Source organism: Ascaphus truei, chromosome 13 (genome assembly GCF_040206685.1).
Source record: "Ascaphus truei isolate aAscTru1 chromosome 13, aAscTru1.hap1, whole genome shotgun sequence".
In the NCBI taxonomy this organism is placed as follows: Eukaryota; Metazoa; Chordata; class Amphibia; order Anura; family Ascaphidae; genus Ascaphus; species Ascaphus truei.
The window spans coordinates 19,140,189-19,156,796 of NC_134495.1; the positions used below are offsets into that span (position 1 = coordinate 19,140,189).

At 46.3% G+C, this 16,608-nt stretch overlaps 1 protein-coding gene across 3 annotated transcripts in view; it reads right to left on the reverse strand.

Moving 5' to 3' along the window:
* The window catches only part of FAM222A (family with sequence similarity 222 member A), an 82,760-nt gene that overhangs the window by 47,870 nt on the left and 18,282 nt on the right, over nucleotides 1–16,608 (reverse strand). Inside the window, exons 1-2 of one of the 3 annotated variants that reach the window (XM_075568763.1) lie at nucleotides 9,727–10,942; nucleotides 9,194–9,281 (exon numbers count right to left, since the gene is read on the reverse strand). The exons of the other annotated variants lie outside the window; for them this stretch is intronic. The gene's annotated coding sequence lies outside the window, so the exon portion shown is untranslated. Of the gene's footprint in view, nucleotides 1–9,193; nucleotides 9,282–9,726; nucleotides 10,943–16,608 lie in introns of those variants that run through there. 3 annotated transcript variants of the gene reach the window in all.

The window sequence follows — 16,608 nt, forward strand, 5'->3', positions numbered from 1 at the left end:
TTATATAAGTTATGGTGGATAAAAAGAAAAAAGTTACAATAACCCTCCACCAGTACAGTCTTAAAAAAGGAAAGAATGACGGTAGACAGCGCAAAACACAGCAGCCTTCGCGGTTACATTACAACCCAAATACAGTAGCGGTTTGGCGGTGGCAGAGAAGATGTTACATGGGTGGCTCGTCTCTGATTTTTTTTCTACTGCACTCAACGTTTGAACCTAAGCGGGGACTGTATGTACGGCTTCTATATCGCTGGCTACAATCAGCCCTTAGGGGGCAAGTTAGCTGCAGCTGTTTCTCTGAGCGGGATTAATCAGTGGGAAAGCAGGGAGAGAGGGGGAGAGATAGCATCTCTTGACATAAAGTGAGCCTGGCAGTTCTGCTAATCATCAAATTAGATTTTCTGCTACAGTTGTCTACGTATAACTAAATCTGCCGTTGATGGGGCAGAATGGGGGAGGGCGAGAGGCGGGCACGGGGGGGCAAAATGTTTACCGAGCGCGCATTTGAACCTCTTTGGCTGGTGCAGAGGGCCAAGCAAGGCATTGCCCAGCAGTATAATGCGAAATGATACTGTAGTTCTTAGCATGTAAGCATACATAGCATGTCTGCCCGTGGAGCTAACAATCTACAGGGCTATAGTGATTTGCATGAGGTTAGGTGGGGTCCCAACTGGGTTCACCCACTTTAAAGGCAGTGACATTTCTATTGGCTGCAGGATCCAAGGCTGACCTGGCGGCCATATTGTTCTCCCGGGGCAAAAATACTTTAAGGGTTACCTTATTGGCAGACGGGATGGTCCTTATAGCAACCAAGTTAAACCAAACACACACATACATATATATATATGTTCATTTTCCCAGTCCCATTACAATGTTCATGCACCCCCACTGCGGCATGTAGGGGTTAATCCGAAGCCTCTCTCTATTAAGGACGACATCACAAAGTACCCGAGTTCTTATCCCCAAAGCTGGAGCAGATCAGTACTAAATTGGTCCCTGCTGATCCAAAATTAATCTGCCCATGACTCACGTCCCATCAGCCCATGCAAAACGCCGTCCTTCAGACCGTGTTCAACCTGAATATTTCACCCATCGGGCCCAGTTATTATTAAGCAGTGTGTTTGTTTTTTGAATACCAACAGTGGCCATCTTTAATAAGCCCATAATATATTAACCTCATCGGTTGTCCAAAAAAAAAAAAAAAGCACAGCTGAATGTTTTCACAGCGAGGTCCGTGACGCAGGGTGAAAGGGACGTTAATGCAAATTTTATTGCAAATATTTTTTCTTTTTTTGACTGGCCTGTTTTTCAATTCCAAAAAGAAGGATCCAGCGCTCCACGGATTTTGCAAAATTTCAAATTTTATTGCGCCATACACAACGACCGTTTCGACCTTAGTAAGTCTTTTTCAAGTGAAAAGGCATGAAAAGGCTTGAAAAAGACCTACTAAGGTCGAAACGGTCGTTGTGTATGGCGCAATAAAATTTGAAATTTTGCAAAATCTGTAGAGCGCTGGATCCCTCTTTTTGGCAGTCCAAGTGGATGTTTGACAGGTATCCTTGAACCAGCAGCACCGGTAATACTTTTTGGTTTATAACATCTTAGAGTGTGCAGCATATTACTGTTTATTTGACTGTTTTTCAATTCCACAAAGTAAAAAAAAATACAAAAATACAAAAAAATAAAAAAATAAATATATATATACATATATATTAATGTAATTGACTTTGTTAGTAAGGCCGAGCCCCTTTAAGGCTGTTCTGCCTATTTATCCCTTTGGGATGATACCAGCATCATTATGCTTAGCTAAATGAAAGAAGTTAAAATAAATAATTTAATTGAAGTCCGGATCAGCAATGTACCTGTATTTACAATAGAATCTTCTCCCAAAAGAGGTTAGGTAAAGATTGTGAAAACACCCCCAAAGCGTTTGGTTACAAGGGAGACAACAAAATAATTCAAATATATTGAGAAATACTTCAGTGGAGGGTGTTTGTTTGTAAACACTGAGCTCAGACTTGGGGAGGGGTGTGATTTGTTCCGCTGGCTCTCTTTGTGTGATCAACAAGAGTTTGCACAAGCAGAGCTCCCTCTCTCGCACTCCCCTTATGGTTGTCTGATAATGACAGATTGGGCTTAGGGTACAGAAAACACTTGACTGACGAATACTCCCCCATCCAGAGGTCTCCATCAAATCGCAACTTGTAATTCATTTCCCAAAATGAAATGAACTCAGACAAATCTTTGCTAGTAGCACGGTTGCGTTTGTTTGCTTTAGGGAAGCCAGAATCCTTTACAAAAAAAGGTGGTTTTTCTGGCCATGCTAAGGGGCGCTGCACCTTTAACCATTTGAGTGCCGGAGGGAACTAGAACGCCGCGCACCCTCCTTCCCGGCACGTCGCGATCATGTGTCCGCGACATATCGCGGTCGACAAGAGCTGAGAGAGAGGTCTCCCTCTTCCGTTCGGATCGGGATGAACGCCGAACGCGATCGCCCCCTGGCACACGAGTACGCAAAGGGTTAAGTAAAAAAGGTGGAACGATCCGGCTCGTCAGTCGGAAAAACAGCAGACGTAATCCGAGGTCGGAAATAATATAGTGGTACTTTGCAGCTCCCGAAGCACCATCACACTGCAACCAGCGGCATACGCTATTAGTTACATAAGCCACAAGTTCACCTGGCCACCGAATGAACCATCTGAATATGGCTGCCCTGCTATCTACAAGTAATTTGGCTACGACCTCCTGATTGAACCCCATTTTCCTTCCCTAACTAAATAAAAGATCACAGAGGCGAAGGCCACAGCATTTAATAATTACGCAAACCATAAAACATTTGACAGTTGTAACAACCATAATAATATATTAAACCTGAACCTTGCCAGCCCCTGAAACCTAAATCCCCTCCCTCTTGCCTTACAACCACGGTTACCTCGAACCCTATCTAGTCCTAGCAGCCGACTAGCATAAAGCTGCCTAAAAGGCCATGCTGCCCTCAAATCGGGGACCGGTGCACCTTTTTTGTTCCACAAACCCTGGCAAGGGTCCGACACTCATGTTAAACCTTAACTGGACCCATGCAACCCCTATACTCGCAAAGCTCTCTCAATGCCATCCTGCATTGTCTAACAATAGCTCGGACAGATGCACCCATCATCTCTGTAAAGTACAGGCCTTTACCTTCTACCTTCGAAGTCTACATGCATGATGACACAATCTCCAACGCTTCCAAAAAAGCCTGGCAAGGCCTTATTAAGCTTTTTACGGCAACGCTCTAAGGGCTGAGAATTCCAGTTACCTTCCCAACTTAACCTAGGGACGCCTCCAATCAGACAAGGGCCGTATTGATAAATACATCATCCAGCTGAGTAAAATCCCCTGTAATCCTGATAATTAGTTAATAGTTTTCTTAACCCTGAAACCGTTGCCCTCTGCATGGAACACGACTACCAGGAAACCCATACAAGGCTTTACACCCTAGTAACTCTGGAAAAGCTTTATTCCATTGAAGACTCCTCTGACCAAACCAACGAACCTTAAGTTCCGTAGGTAAACCCAGCTGAGGTACATTTGGGCGCTATGATGCTCCTTTGGGGTCCAAAGCACAAAGAAGTGGACAATAATCCACACTGAACCAGACTAGAACCTAGAAGCTAAAATTACATTAAAAAAAAACCATAAATATTAACAACTAGATGAGGATGGAGAACTTCATACTTGTAGCAGCTATATTCCCACCTCCCTATTCTCTTGATCAGTTCTTGTCCCAACCAGGCTGCTTCCGGTCCTGCTCCCACGCAAAAAGAATGAGATTTAAATCAACCAAATTTAAACCCAGTTTCCTCAAGTCCTTATGAAGAACGGCCAAACAACTGGGACCTTGAAACAGCGGTTCCATCTCGATGAATAAAGACTACGCCCTCATATAGCCTAACCTGCAAACACACCAATAACGTCCCTACTGGGCAATTGCTGGCATTGGTAATGGAATAAAATGTTATCCAAGCGCCCCCATCCCCACTGATCCAACGTGGATCTCCGACTACAAACTGATATTCAAATAATAAACCTCTCAAGAGCTGTTTGTTTTTCGGTACTAATTCACTTATGCGCAGAGCACTAAGAAGGCCCGAGTAAAGACCCCTGAAAAAAAAGAAATGCCGACAAAATCTGGTAAAACAATGACCCACGGGTAACAATGGAACCAGAAGACTCTGGGGAGTTATCGGGGAGCAATTATCCCCTGTACACTTGCATTTCTTAAACCCACTTCACAACCGGTTAAATGAGTAACTCTCTTGACATCCATTTTCCTGTATAGTTGCGAAAATGATATCCCCCGATAAACGCCTCTCTAGGCCCAAACCTGACATACGTATTAGTCCAACATGCAAAATAAAGGACATTATTCTGATGAAATCTTCCATATTTAGAAGTCCTCCGAACTGTAGTCTAGAAGTGTCTCATTCCTTCCACACTGTACTATATGAAGACTATGTATCCGAGGACACAATTTATCAGAGGTTCACCCCTCGCTTGGCAATCACCACCCACAGTTGTTCGGGGTAAGTGAGACCTTTCTCCGCCGCATCCAGAACCAGCTGGAGAGCAGAGATATTGTGCTGCAGACATTTCCAAACGAAGTGAAGCAGCAGCATTATCGCTGGGAGGCAGCCCGCTGACATCTTATTAATAATAGACAACGCTCATATCAACTGTCCGAAAGAAAAAAACACTCCTGTTCCTAAGCGCTTGCCCCTAGATTTTAATGCCCACCCTATTACAAAAAAAAGTCCAGGTCCGGTCGCGAATCTGACCATAATTCCAGCCACTTGTCCTTGTAACGCTCCCCCTTCTAGAACTGCCTCCAAAATCTACTGATCCCGAAGCGTCCGTGAAGAATTCCAAAACAAAATTATTTTGTGTCTTTTCCCCTCCAGGCCGAACACCCCTTGTAAAAATACCCCCAAAATTCTCTCTTTTTTTTAGAGATGGGTGAATCTGCCCCAATCCGTTTCCCAGATTTTCTCGCTTTCCCCCCCCCCCCCCAAAAAAAAATCCGTTTGGCGATGTAAAATCATCAGATGGATTTGGTCATCAAAATCCACCATTGGATACAATCCATCCACAGGTTGTGGAATCGGAGGAGTGTATTGGTAATAATAATTTTAAAAGCCGCAAAAAACGCGAACCTCCACTTTTTGAGATTGATCCGCAGAAATCCAGGGACCAAAGGAATCGCCGATCCGCTGCGGATCCAAATCCGGCAAAAAAATGTTGCCCATCTCTACTCTTTTATCTCCCCGTTAATGCCTAACATGGATACGGATGCACTCTACCCGAAATTCTCTTAGAAAAACCCACCCCATTCTCATAAACCTGCCCGCAAAACCAAAGTGCTGCTTAACGCTCCGGGTTTTTGACAGACAGTTGTGACCAAGTACTGCAATTTGTATCATTCGTTTGCCAGCTATTCTGAAAACCATCTGTTCTGTGTTTAACCCTTTGGGTGCTCCAAGATGTAGTCACTACGTGATGGGGTGTGGCACGCCAGGGGGCCCATGGCGACATTGTGCCCAGGGGAAAGCTTTTTTTTCCCCTCTGCGGAGCGCGCAACGCGTTCTGCAGTGAAGGGAAACCGGTAGGCGAGGACTACTCTTACGTTTCCGCGTTAAGGGCCCGCTGCGATCACGTGACTGCGTTCAAAAGCTGTCATGTGACCGCTCTGTGCCGGAGTCATGTCACTCTGGGGTTGCAGTGCCCCACCTAGGCACTTAAGGGGTTACATTCCTAGGAAACAAATTACCCCAACTTGACCCCCTTGTCTTACCTGGAAATGCAAACTCATTATCCACCCCAACCTGTTACAAATGTCACTCCCGTCAGGGCCAACCAACAAGAAAACGTATCCAAATAATCAACGACAAAATTACAACCTGCTTCCATTTTAAGTACCCATTCTAAAAAAAAAGATATCAAAAGTGTCAGATATGCATGCAAAATTGAGCACCCCATGGGATGGTACTTGTCAAAATAACAACTACCCTCCAACTGGCACCCCCATAGATCAGGGTTCTTTACTGGTGACCTGTGTACCAAATGCAGCCCGCAGACGCTCAGATGCCTTATAACCTTAGCCAGAGCAATGTACAGTTTTTTACACTACGGCTGCGCTTATAGTGCCCGCTCCATCGCCAGAGCTTATAGTAAGCGTGACGGCAACAGAGAGACATCGCAGACATTTTTTTGGTAGCGTGTTAAATTTGATTTTTCAGAGACTGTCGCCACATGTGACAGTCTCTGAACCAATCAATCACCCTGTCGCCAGCGACGTCGCCGAAAGTTAAATTATAATTTCCGCGGGTGGCGACGGTTGACGTCATCCGTTGCGTCGCCGTCGCTGGGCACAATACGCGCGGCCTAAAACTCCCTCGTAGGTTAAGGTAATGTAAATATACATGGTACAAACGCTTGTAAAATGTTACAGTTGAGCGATAGGACGTGGTGCTCAGACAGTCCGGTGTGGTTTATGTAAATACATATATGAAGTAATAAATGTCCAGATACTCGTGCGACGTCCACAAATGATTATTGTAAGTGACTGAAATGGGTCTGCACCTAGTGATGTCCACTTGACAACCACAACTGACGGTACACAAATATACACCCAGACAGTATAAGATAAGGAGAAATATCCGGTATACACAGGATAAGTGAAAGCGCACTGTGGCCCGTTACCTGTGTACCTTGGAGGCACGTCCACTGTATCCGCAGCGTGCATCCATAGGTAAGGAATCCGCAGTCGTAGTAGGCAAACAAAGCACAGCTTGATGACATCCAGGGTAGGAAGAGAATGAGAAAAAATCCCAGGCACACTCCAAAATAAACAGATTAATTTAATTGCAAGCTAATGCCATAACAAGGGCTTCATGAACGCACCTACGCGTTTCATGCAAAAAGCACTTTATCAAAGAGATTTTTTTCTCATTCTCTTCCTACCCTGGATATCATCAGGCTGTGCTCTGTTTGCTTACTACGACTGCTTGTAAAATGTTGAAGTATTATAATGTTCGCATTTTTAAAATGCATCAGAAATGACATTACAAATCCCCTTGTGGCCCTTCTACTCCTAAATGTTTTTTTTTTAATCTGGCCCCCTTTGGAGAACTGGTGGAAGTGACCTGCCGTGGGTGAAACCAAGCTGGGTCTATATCGGCAATAACCGAAGAGCAACTTCAATATCGTTGTTAGCGAATAAGGGAACCTCCCTCACCAGTTCAAGTGAATTACCAAAAGACGATGTCATGCACAAGGTTTTAGCAATATCGTCATTTACCGGGGATCTTAAAGGAAAAGAGGGGTGGTGAATGAGATGGTGAATTCCCAAATCTTTTTTTTTTTTTTGTAACTTAGATTTTATTGTATTTTTCCAAACAAGTGATACAGAATACAGTATACATTACATTCAACCCAAAACTTTTTAAAGGTGCCCGGCTCAAAGGGGAAATCCTGAAATTATTAAAAAACAAACAAAAGGTGGCGACGAGATTGGGGCCTCCGTCTTTCCCAGCTGTATTTCCTTGTCCAGCTTTTCGCTGACCAAAATGCTTTATCTCACATGGACTTAAAATTATCAACCCAAATACCCTCATGCTGCCGCGAAAATGTAATTAAAAAAAAAAAATCCTTCATTACAGGAGAAATTCATGCATATTTTTTTTAATTTAAAAAAAAAAAAAATTAACGTAGGTTTGAAGCAGGGCGTCTCCGGAGCTGAATCCCATTCATTTCAGGTCTGGGGACCACCTGTTTCCTGAGGTATTTACCTCCAAAAGGGGGGTGCCGGTATCTCAGCAAAGCTTAAAGCTCCCCCTTCACGTGGGCCCATACGAAGCTGAACCTGATGATGTCACGGCTTCCTATTGGCCCGCAGGGCGCGGGAGCTTTGAAACTCCGCCATTACGTGACCTCCAGCTAGCCGAGCGGCTACTGGCACCCCATACGGAGGTAAGTATCTCGGAAACCAGGGGGTCCCTGGAGCTGAAATAAATGGGGTTCAGCTCAGAAGACCACATGCTTCAATCCTATGTTAAAAAACCCGGTTTGGATTGCCTCTTTAAAACTGTCCCTCAGCAACGTCGCTCACTTTCTGCTGCGGTTATATTTCTAACCATGCTAAGATTGAGTATGTCTAATTGTAAATTGTTGGTTGGCATGTGACCCCTCTTAGTTTATGCTTCCCCATCCCACCCCTATTTAACCCCTTCAGCGTTCCTAACGACTTACACCCGGGGGTCCTTAATGACGTACACCGCCATTGACCTCTGCTGGATTTTGTTTAGGGGCTGTACGGGTACCATACTGCACCCCGTCCACTCTCCGTCACCCCTGGCCCGAGGGGCGCTACAGAAAACTATAGAGCGGCCACGCAATGCGAAAGTGCTGGAGGGTCCGTGGCCACAGAGAAGGCACGACCCTTCCTGCACTGAGAGGGTTAATCAGCAGGTCCACGTACACACAGGTCATTGCGGTGGTTATCAAGAGATTTCTTCCCCCCCGGAGAAAGGTGGCGGTAACCTTCCTCGCGGTGATAATCTTGGAAAGTATATTTCTTCTTTTTTTTTTTTTACAGTATTTCCCAGCGCCCTTTGGTTTTTTAACCAGCGTTAACTGCACTCCCCACACATACAGTAGCACTTCTAAACTCCAACCCCACACATGTCACGCCACTTTTTTCTGTGTCCTCGTTTTGCAGGTAATGCACAGGACACCGTATAACGTGGGTAGCGTAGGAGCCTCGACGTGGTGGCAGCTCGACATGTTTTGGACAAGAGATTGAACTGCATCAGCGGGTGCTCAACTCCAGTCCTCAACAGGTCAGGTTGTAAGGAGATCCCTGCTTCAGCACAGGTGGTTCCTTCGACTGAGCCACTGATTGAGCCACCTGTGCTGAAGAAGGGACATCCTGACCTGTTGGGGGGGGGGGGGTCTCGAGGACGGCGAGTCGAACACCCCTGAACTAAATGACCCATACTTCAGTGAAGAAAAGATAGACATGAACTAAATAATTGGTCACGTTGGCTGTGCTTCGGGGCTCCTTCGTATTTAAGGTCACTTTCCCAGTAGCTCTTCACTTGGCGCTATTACATATATAATACTGTGGGACTGGGGTTTTGAGCTCGCTATTTCTAACCATGGCGGCAGCATTTTGTTCCAGGTCGCTCTCAGCCGTCACCTTGGTCACTCCTCTCTCCACTGGTCTGGGAAGGGTCACGTTTATTCTGTGGGAATGACACAGGCGAGAATCACAGAAGGCTTGCAGCCAATTCTAAAAGACATAGGGGGTATTTATTCTCTGCCATGTCTTTCCAGCCTCATCACTTTCCCCAGAGGCAGCCAGGACAGCATGTCAATATAATCTCATTGCAGTTTTATTGAGTTTAAAAAAATAATAATACATTTAAACCCAAAATGGGTTGATGCAGCACAGTGTATCTTTAAATAAAGTTCTCTTTACACTGACGGGACCCCAGCTTACACCCTGCTTCTCTGGAACACCAGCGAGCCGAGGTGTGCCCCCTCCCCCCCCACCCGTACCAACCTGCTCTGGGCGCCATGCTTTCAATAATGTGGGATCTCACTTGTAACCCCAGTCTCAGATAATGTATTTAAACAATGGATATAAAAGGGACTGCAGCACCTGCTGCATTGTATCGACAGACGTACCGAGCCGAAGTGCCTTCGGTGCTGCAGCCAAGGGCGGTCATGGTACCGAATGATTAACGGGTGCGGGAGGTCCCGTTCAGAGGCATGGACCCCCCCAACCCCATCGCTGCAGACACTGTCCATGGCACCGCAGACTTTTGCTTGGTCGTCCGCTGCTCCAAGGACAGTAAGGTTGCGGCCATAGTTGTGGAGGCGGCACGCGCCTGTACTATGTCCAAGGCCTAAGTCTTACTACATCTGTATATTACTGCAGCCGATGCTTCTTCTAATATAGGCAATTGACCCATACATTGAGGCTGTTGCCCTCCAGAGTTCTGCGTCCCAGATACTCATCTATGTCCTAATCCCTATTCATGACTTATTCCAAAGAGGCGCGATGGCGGCCGTGGTACCGCGGCAGCCGTTACTCCACGATTGGTTGGTTCCTCCACTTGCGACGACGGGCTGTCGTTGATGCCGCCTCTCTGCTTCCACGCCGCGCTCCGCGGGAGAAGCAGGTCTCCTTATTTCGAAGTGCATCGGCTCCCGATTGGAGCACGTGACTGTCGTGGGCTGAGGCTGAATTTGCGCTGCGGCCGGGATGAGTCCCTCCGCCGCTCCTGGTGAACATATCCCCCCCTGACTAAGATCGAACTGAAACCATCACTTCCACTATCCAAATCCGCGAAGCTGCTCTGTGACCCACAAGATCCCTCATGAAGGGACGGCCCGAAAATAATAATCTTGTGATGACTTTTGTGCATTGCTGTTGGATGTGGATGCAGCGGATATGTGGCTGCTACCACATGAGAAAAGGCGAGTGGCGCCCTCAAAATGAACCTGCATTTATTCTCCTCAGGCTTAAAATCCCGCCAAAACGACAGCCAATCAGCTGCTGTTGCTAGCCTGACTCGTGCTCCCCAGGTGCAGGTGTTTCTGCCCAACTACATAGGCAGCCAATCACAGTCTGCCAACATATCCTCGGAGGGGGGAGGCCCCGAGGAGGTCAGGACGCCCTCTCTGTGACCCCTCTGGGCCACCATGAAAGGTACTGACAGCCGGGCATGGATTATCTGTAAGTAGGGCCTTGTGAAGGTCCCGCTGCCAGATAAGACCGTGTCTTATCAGCGTGTGATGTCACGCGGTATGCCAGTTCATTCCATCACTGGAAAACGTGGCCTATCCACTTTTGTTTAATTAAAGTCACAAAGTCCTTGCGCTTATAAATTGCCAGATAAGAGTTTTGAAGGTTTTCATTTTTTTTCCCTTCATATATATTGGTTTTGTTTTTTTTTTCCCCTAGGAAGGCCGAAAAATAATCTGGTCATTCTTCCGGGCATTGCCATTAACCCTTCCTCTGCCAGAGGGATCTGCAACGCATACTTCAAGTGTAAGCTCTCCAGGGCCAGGGAATCCATTGTATGTGGATGACTCTACACACTTTTTTTTTGAGCCCCCAGTAAAATAAATCTGTTGAATGTTTACAAAACCGGCAGACATTAAGGATTAATTAAATATATATATATATATATATATATATATATATTTTTTTAATTAGCAGTTCATTTTTGTTCATTTAATTACGAGCAGAGAGACAACTGCAGAAAGTAAAATAAAGAGAGAAAAAAATAGTAAATTTACAGATGGTATCTACTGTACCGTATCTGGAATGTGGGACCTTGTTAAACATTGAATGCCGCTACCCAGTGCAGGAGAAGATTTGAGTCCCTATTTTTTTTTAATGCACCTAAAACTGTTCTCCAGCACTGGGAATGGTCTCCATAGCATACTGAGCACGGCCCTTAGACCACCGATAATAAATATATCTTGCCATCCACTCCATCTGTCCCTATTTAGCAGGTAACGTACCTACTACAGTCCTGTACCTAATAAAACAAGCTGTACCTATTTCTTCCTGTGCGTAAGAGCCCATTGGTTGAAAATCCGAACCTTCGACTAACTACATCACTGTGAAGACCAATGGATGATTTGATAAATAAAATCCAGAATTACTATATTTTATTGGTGAAACAATCTTTGCATAGAAAACCCATTCAGTGTAAAGGGGCTTTTATAAGGGATCACTTGCTTGTAAGCTCCTGTGTCCCACAGACAGAAGAACAAAAGGAGTACCTTATTTTCATGTAACCAGTGTTGGAGGTGCTGTAAATATAGATAGCAAACCCACCCAAAATTAACTTTGAGCTGAACAAATATTGGCCAACTATAAACAGTAACTGAAATGTATCCCCTAAAAAAAATAAAATCAAATCTACTACATTTATAAAACAATTGTAGTTTTAATGATTGCCACTGTATAAGCGAGACAATGCGGTTGTCATTTCCCCTCCCAGAATCCCTTGCTTGTCTCACACTTTTTTTTTTACTTCAAGTCCTTCCGCCCAAGTGAGGGCAGTGACATCACAACTAAAGCTTCGTCTGACTCTACCGGCCATGTTGTCCTATCCCAACCTGCCAGGATTTCTAGGGGAACATTCGCCTACTTCGAATGTGGAGATCAACTTCGATAGGAAACACACTCCTATGTTTTATACTTTTGTTGTCCATAATAATGGTCATAGAGGTTTGCTGCATATTTTCACTGCCTAAACAACAGGTCATAGAGGCGCAATTCCCCCTTCGGGGCCCAGCCGGCGATGCAACACGCCGTCCTTCGCTTAACAAACCGCCCGGTTCACCTCAAGATGCATAACCTTTTAATTCCACCGACTGGGCGCACTGGCCTGGCCTCGATTAAAAATACATAAGGGTATTATTTATTCAATAAGACTTACTTATGTGAAATATAATCATAAAGTCACGGCATCCCACAGAGAACGCAGGAGGCAGCTTGCCAGGGGAGGAAGGAAAGACTGGAGAAGTTTAACGATTTCCCCTCCCTGCCAATTTACACAAGCGAGCCTCCTTTTTACGGTTAAGGACCGCTGAAGAGGGAGAGAGAAAAAACAACCTGACGCGGCCTGTTTTATTGGCACATGGGTGTCGGGATTGGGGACGGCAGCGTTGACAAATTCAATATGTTGTGGAATGGCGACACGCCTCAGCCTGCGTCTCTTTCCTGCCACATGGGACTTCTCTGCTCCGATCAATTCTGTACGTGGCCCGTTATTTTAAATATGGCGACTTTTTTTGCAGACGCACCTAGGCACAGATCCACCAAGGAGCGTTAAGTCGCTTATTGTGGCGGACACCTAACTTCACCCTTTATGAACCAGAGGGTCGTGGCACCACCTTGGCCACGGACCCCCCCCCCGGCACGTCCACGTCACTGCTCTTTGGAACAATCAATTCTGGGTTCAGTTCGAGAAGTTTTTTTTAGTTTGTTTTTCTAGAAAATAAACAAATATTTTGTATTTCCCTCCCCGTTTTTTTTCATTTTTATTCTTAAAGTATTTTCAAATGTTTTTTAATATTCCATTTTTTCTGTTATTTTTTGATTATTCTCTAACTTTCTAAAAATGTTTTCTTTTGTTCTTACATTAAAAAAAAAATGTATATATGTATATATATATATACACAGCTCAACCCCCTTATAACGCTTTGCTTGGGGTCCAAAGAATCACATCGCGTTATAAGCGGATCGCGTTAGAAATAATGTACAATTGTATGCGTTGTACAATAAAGTGTTTAAGACACCAATAATCGTGTTGTAAAGTATTCATAAATACAAAAATTGGGAGCGACGCTTGCATCGCGTTATAAGCGGATTCGCGTTGTAACGGATCGCGGGTTATATATATATATGGTGGTTGACAAATCACCAAAAAATCTACTCGCCACACAAAAAAAATCTACTCGCCACCTAGTACCAAACGTGTGCTGCTTGGGCCAATATTTACTCGCCCGGGGGTTAAATCCACTCGCCCGGGGCGAGCAAATGTATAGGTTTGTCGAACACACATATATATATATATATATATATATATATATATATATATATATATATATATATACATACATCCCTCCTGTACGACCGGGAGAATAAAATGGCCACCAGCAACGCCAATACGCAAGGTTCTTTTTATTCATCGGCATAGACATTTAAAGCCCAGTTGCTCCGAGACCAAGCTTAACCCCGAAATAATATCAGCGTATGACCCTTCAACCCGGAAAAGTGTTGCCGTTTAAGGCGTACTCGGAAGTAAATAGAGTAATGGTTATTGGGACACATTTTACGCCTTCGTTCGTACCTTTAGATCACATGCACACGTCCCACTAACATTCATTTATTTATACAATGTGTTACCAGGAAATAATACATTGAGAGTTACCTCTCGTTTTCAGGTATGTCCTGGGCACAGGATTTATAATTGTATTGTATGTCTTTATTTATATAGCGCCATAAATGTACATAGCGCTTCACAGTAGTAATACACGTGGTAATCATATAAATAACAAATAATATAAATAACAGGTCATGGGAATAAGTGCTTCAGACATAAAAGTAACATTAAGGAAGAGGAGTCCCTGCTCCGAGGAGCTTACAATCTAATTATGATGACAAATAATACATGCCTACATTTCCTTTCCCGACACTAAAGCGCCAAACGAACCCCATTAATCGGTTGAATTTCAATGACGACGTCACTGTCCAATCCTCCAAATTGCCAAGATTTGTTGTTGTTGTTGTTGTGGGGCTTTTTAAATATGTCCGCCACTGCATTTCCCTAAAGTGGAATGAAGGAATTTCTGCCGCATCTCCATCTCACAGTCACACTTTTTCAATTGCATTTTTTTTTTAACTTCAAAACACCTGTGGCGTGATTTGGTCTACTCAAATCACAAGGCCAGCGATTCCCAACAGGGGGTCCGGTAACCCCTCGGGGTTTGTGAGGTGTCTCGACTGGTTGGTCGAAAATATATATATATATATGTAATGGCGGCTTCCCTGAGCCTGTGTGGGAACTGCGCACTTAGTAAGGCCCCAAGCTGCACCTTAGCGTGGGTGAGGGGTATACCCGTCAATTACAGCAGGAGCTTCCAAAGTCGTTCCCCACAATGCTTTGCATCCACAGCAGCAAGGCATTGTGGGACGTGACTTTGGAAGCTCCCGCAGTGAGTGACAGCTATACCCCCCATGCTGCCTGCACACACTGAGGGGCAGTTTGGGGCCTTATTAAGCGCGTGTTCCCCCCACAAGCTCAGGACACGACACGGCCTGGGATCGGTCACACAGCTCTGTTAGCGACAGTCTGAGGAGCCGCACTCTCCTTCCCCCCCTCCCCCTTGTCGGCAGCAAATTGCGGGAGATGCAGCAGGAAGCACAGAGGGAAATCCCTTCCTCTGCAGGTAGGCGGGGCCTGAGATACAGAAGGAAGCACAGAGGGGAAATCCCTTCCTGTGCAGGTAGGCGGGGCCTGAGATACAGAAGGAAGCACAGAGGGGAAATCCCTTCCTCTGCAGGTAGGCGGGGCCTGAGATACAGAAGGAAGGACAGAGGGAAATCCCTTCCTCTGCAGGTAGGCGGGGCCTGAGATACAGAAGGAAGGACAGGGAAATCCCTTCCTCTGCAGGTAGGCGGGGCCTGAGATGCAGAAGGAAGCACAGAGGGGAAATCCCTTCCTGTGCAGGTAGGCGGGGCCTGAGATGCAGAAGGAAGCACAGAGGGAAATCCCTTCCTGTGCAGGTAGGCGGGGCCTGAGATGCAGAAGGAAGGAGAGAGGGAAATCCCTTCCTGTGCAGGTAGGCCGGGCCTGAGATACAGAAGGAAGCACAGAGGGAAATCCCTTCCTCTGCAGGTAGGCGGGGCCTGAGATGCAGAAGGAAGCACAGAGGGAAATCCCTTCCTCTGCAGGTAGGCGGGGCCTGAGATGCAGAAGGAAGGAGAGAGGGAAATCCCTTCCTCTGCAGGTAGGCGGGGCCTGAGATACAGAAGGAAGCACAGAGGGGAAATCCCTTCCTCTGCAGGTAGGCGGGGCCTGAGATACAGAAGGAAGGACAGAGGGAAATCCCTTCCTGTGCAGGTAGGCGGGGCCTGAGATACAGAAGGAAGCACAGAGGGAAATCCCTTCCTCTGCAGGTAGGCGGGGCCTGAGATGCAGAAGGAAGCACAGAGGGAAATCCCTTCCTCTGCAGGTAGGCGGGGCCTGAGATACAGAAGGAAGCACAGAGGGGAAATCCCTTCCTGTGCAGGTAGGCCGGGCCTGAGATACAGAAGGAAGGACAGAGGGGAAATCCCTTCCTATGCAGGTAGGCCGGGCCTGAGATACAGAAGGAAGCACAGAGGGAAATCCCTTCCTATGCAGGTAGGCCGGGCCTGAGATACAGAAGGAAGCACAGAGGGAAATCCCTTCCTATGCAGGTAGGCCGGGCCTGAGATACAGAAGGAAGGACAGAGGGAAATCCCTTCCTGTGCAGGTAGGCGGGGCCTGAGATACAGAAGGAAGGACAGAGGGAAATCCCTTCCTCTGCAGGTAGGCCGGGCCTGAGATACAGAAGGAAGCACAGAGGGGAAATCCCTTCCTATGCAGGTAGGCGGGGCCTGAGATACAGAAGGAAGCACAGAGGGGAAATCCCTTCCTCTGCAGGTAGGCGGGGCCTGAGATACAGAAGGAAGCACAGAGGGAAATCCCTTCCTCTGCAGGTAGGCGGGGCCTGAGATACAGAAGGAAGCACAGAGGGAAATCCCTTCCTATGCAGGTAGGCCGGGCCTGAGATACAGAAGGAAGGACAGAGGGAAATCCCTTCCTATGCAGGTAGGCCGGGCCTGAGATACAGAAGGAAGCACAGAGGGAAATCTCTTCCTCTGCAGAGCCTCCACAGTTGGGCGGGGCCTAGATCACAGGGTGGGGCCTAGGTCAGGGCCCTGAAATGCAGCAAGAAGAATAGAGGGGAAACCCCTTCCTGTGCAGAGCCTCCATAGGTAGGCGGGGCCTAGGTCAG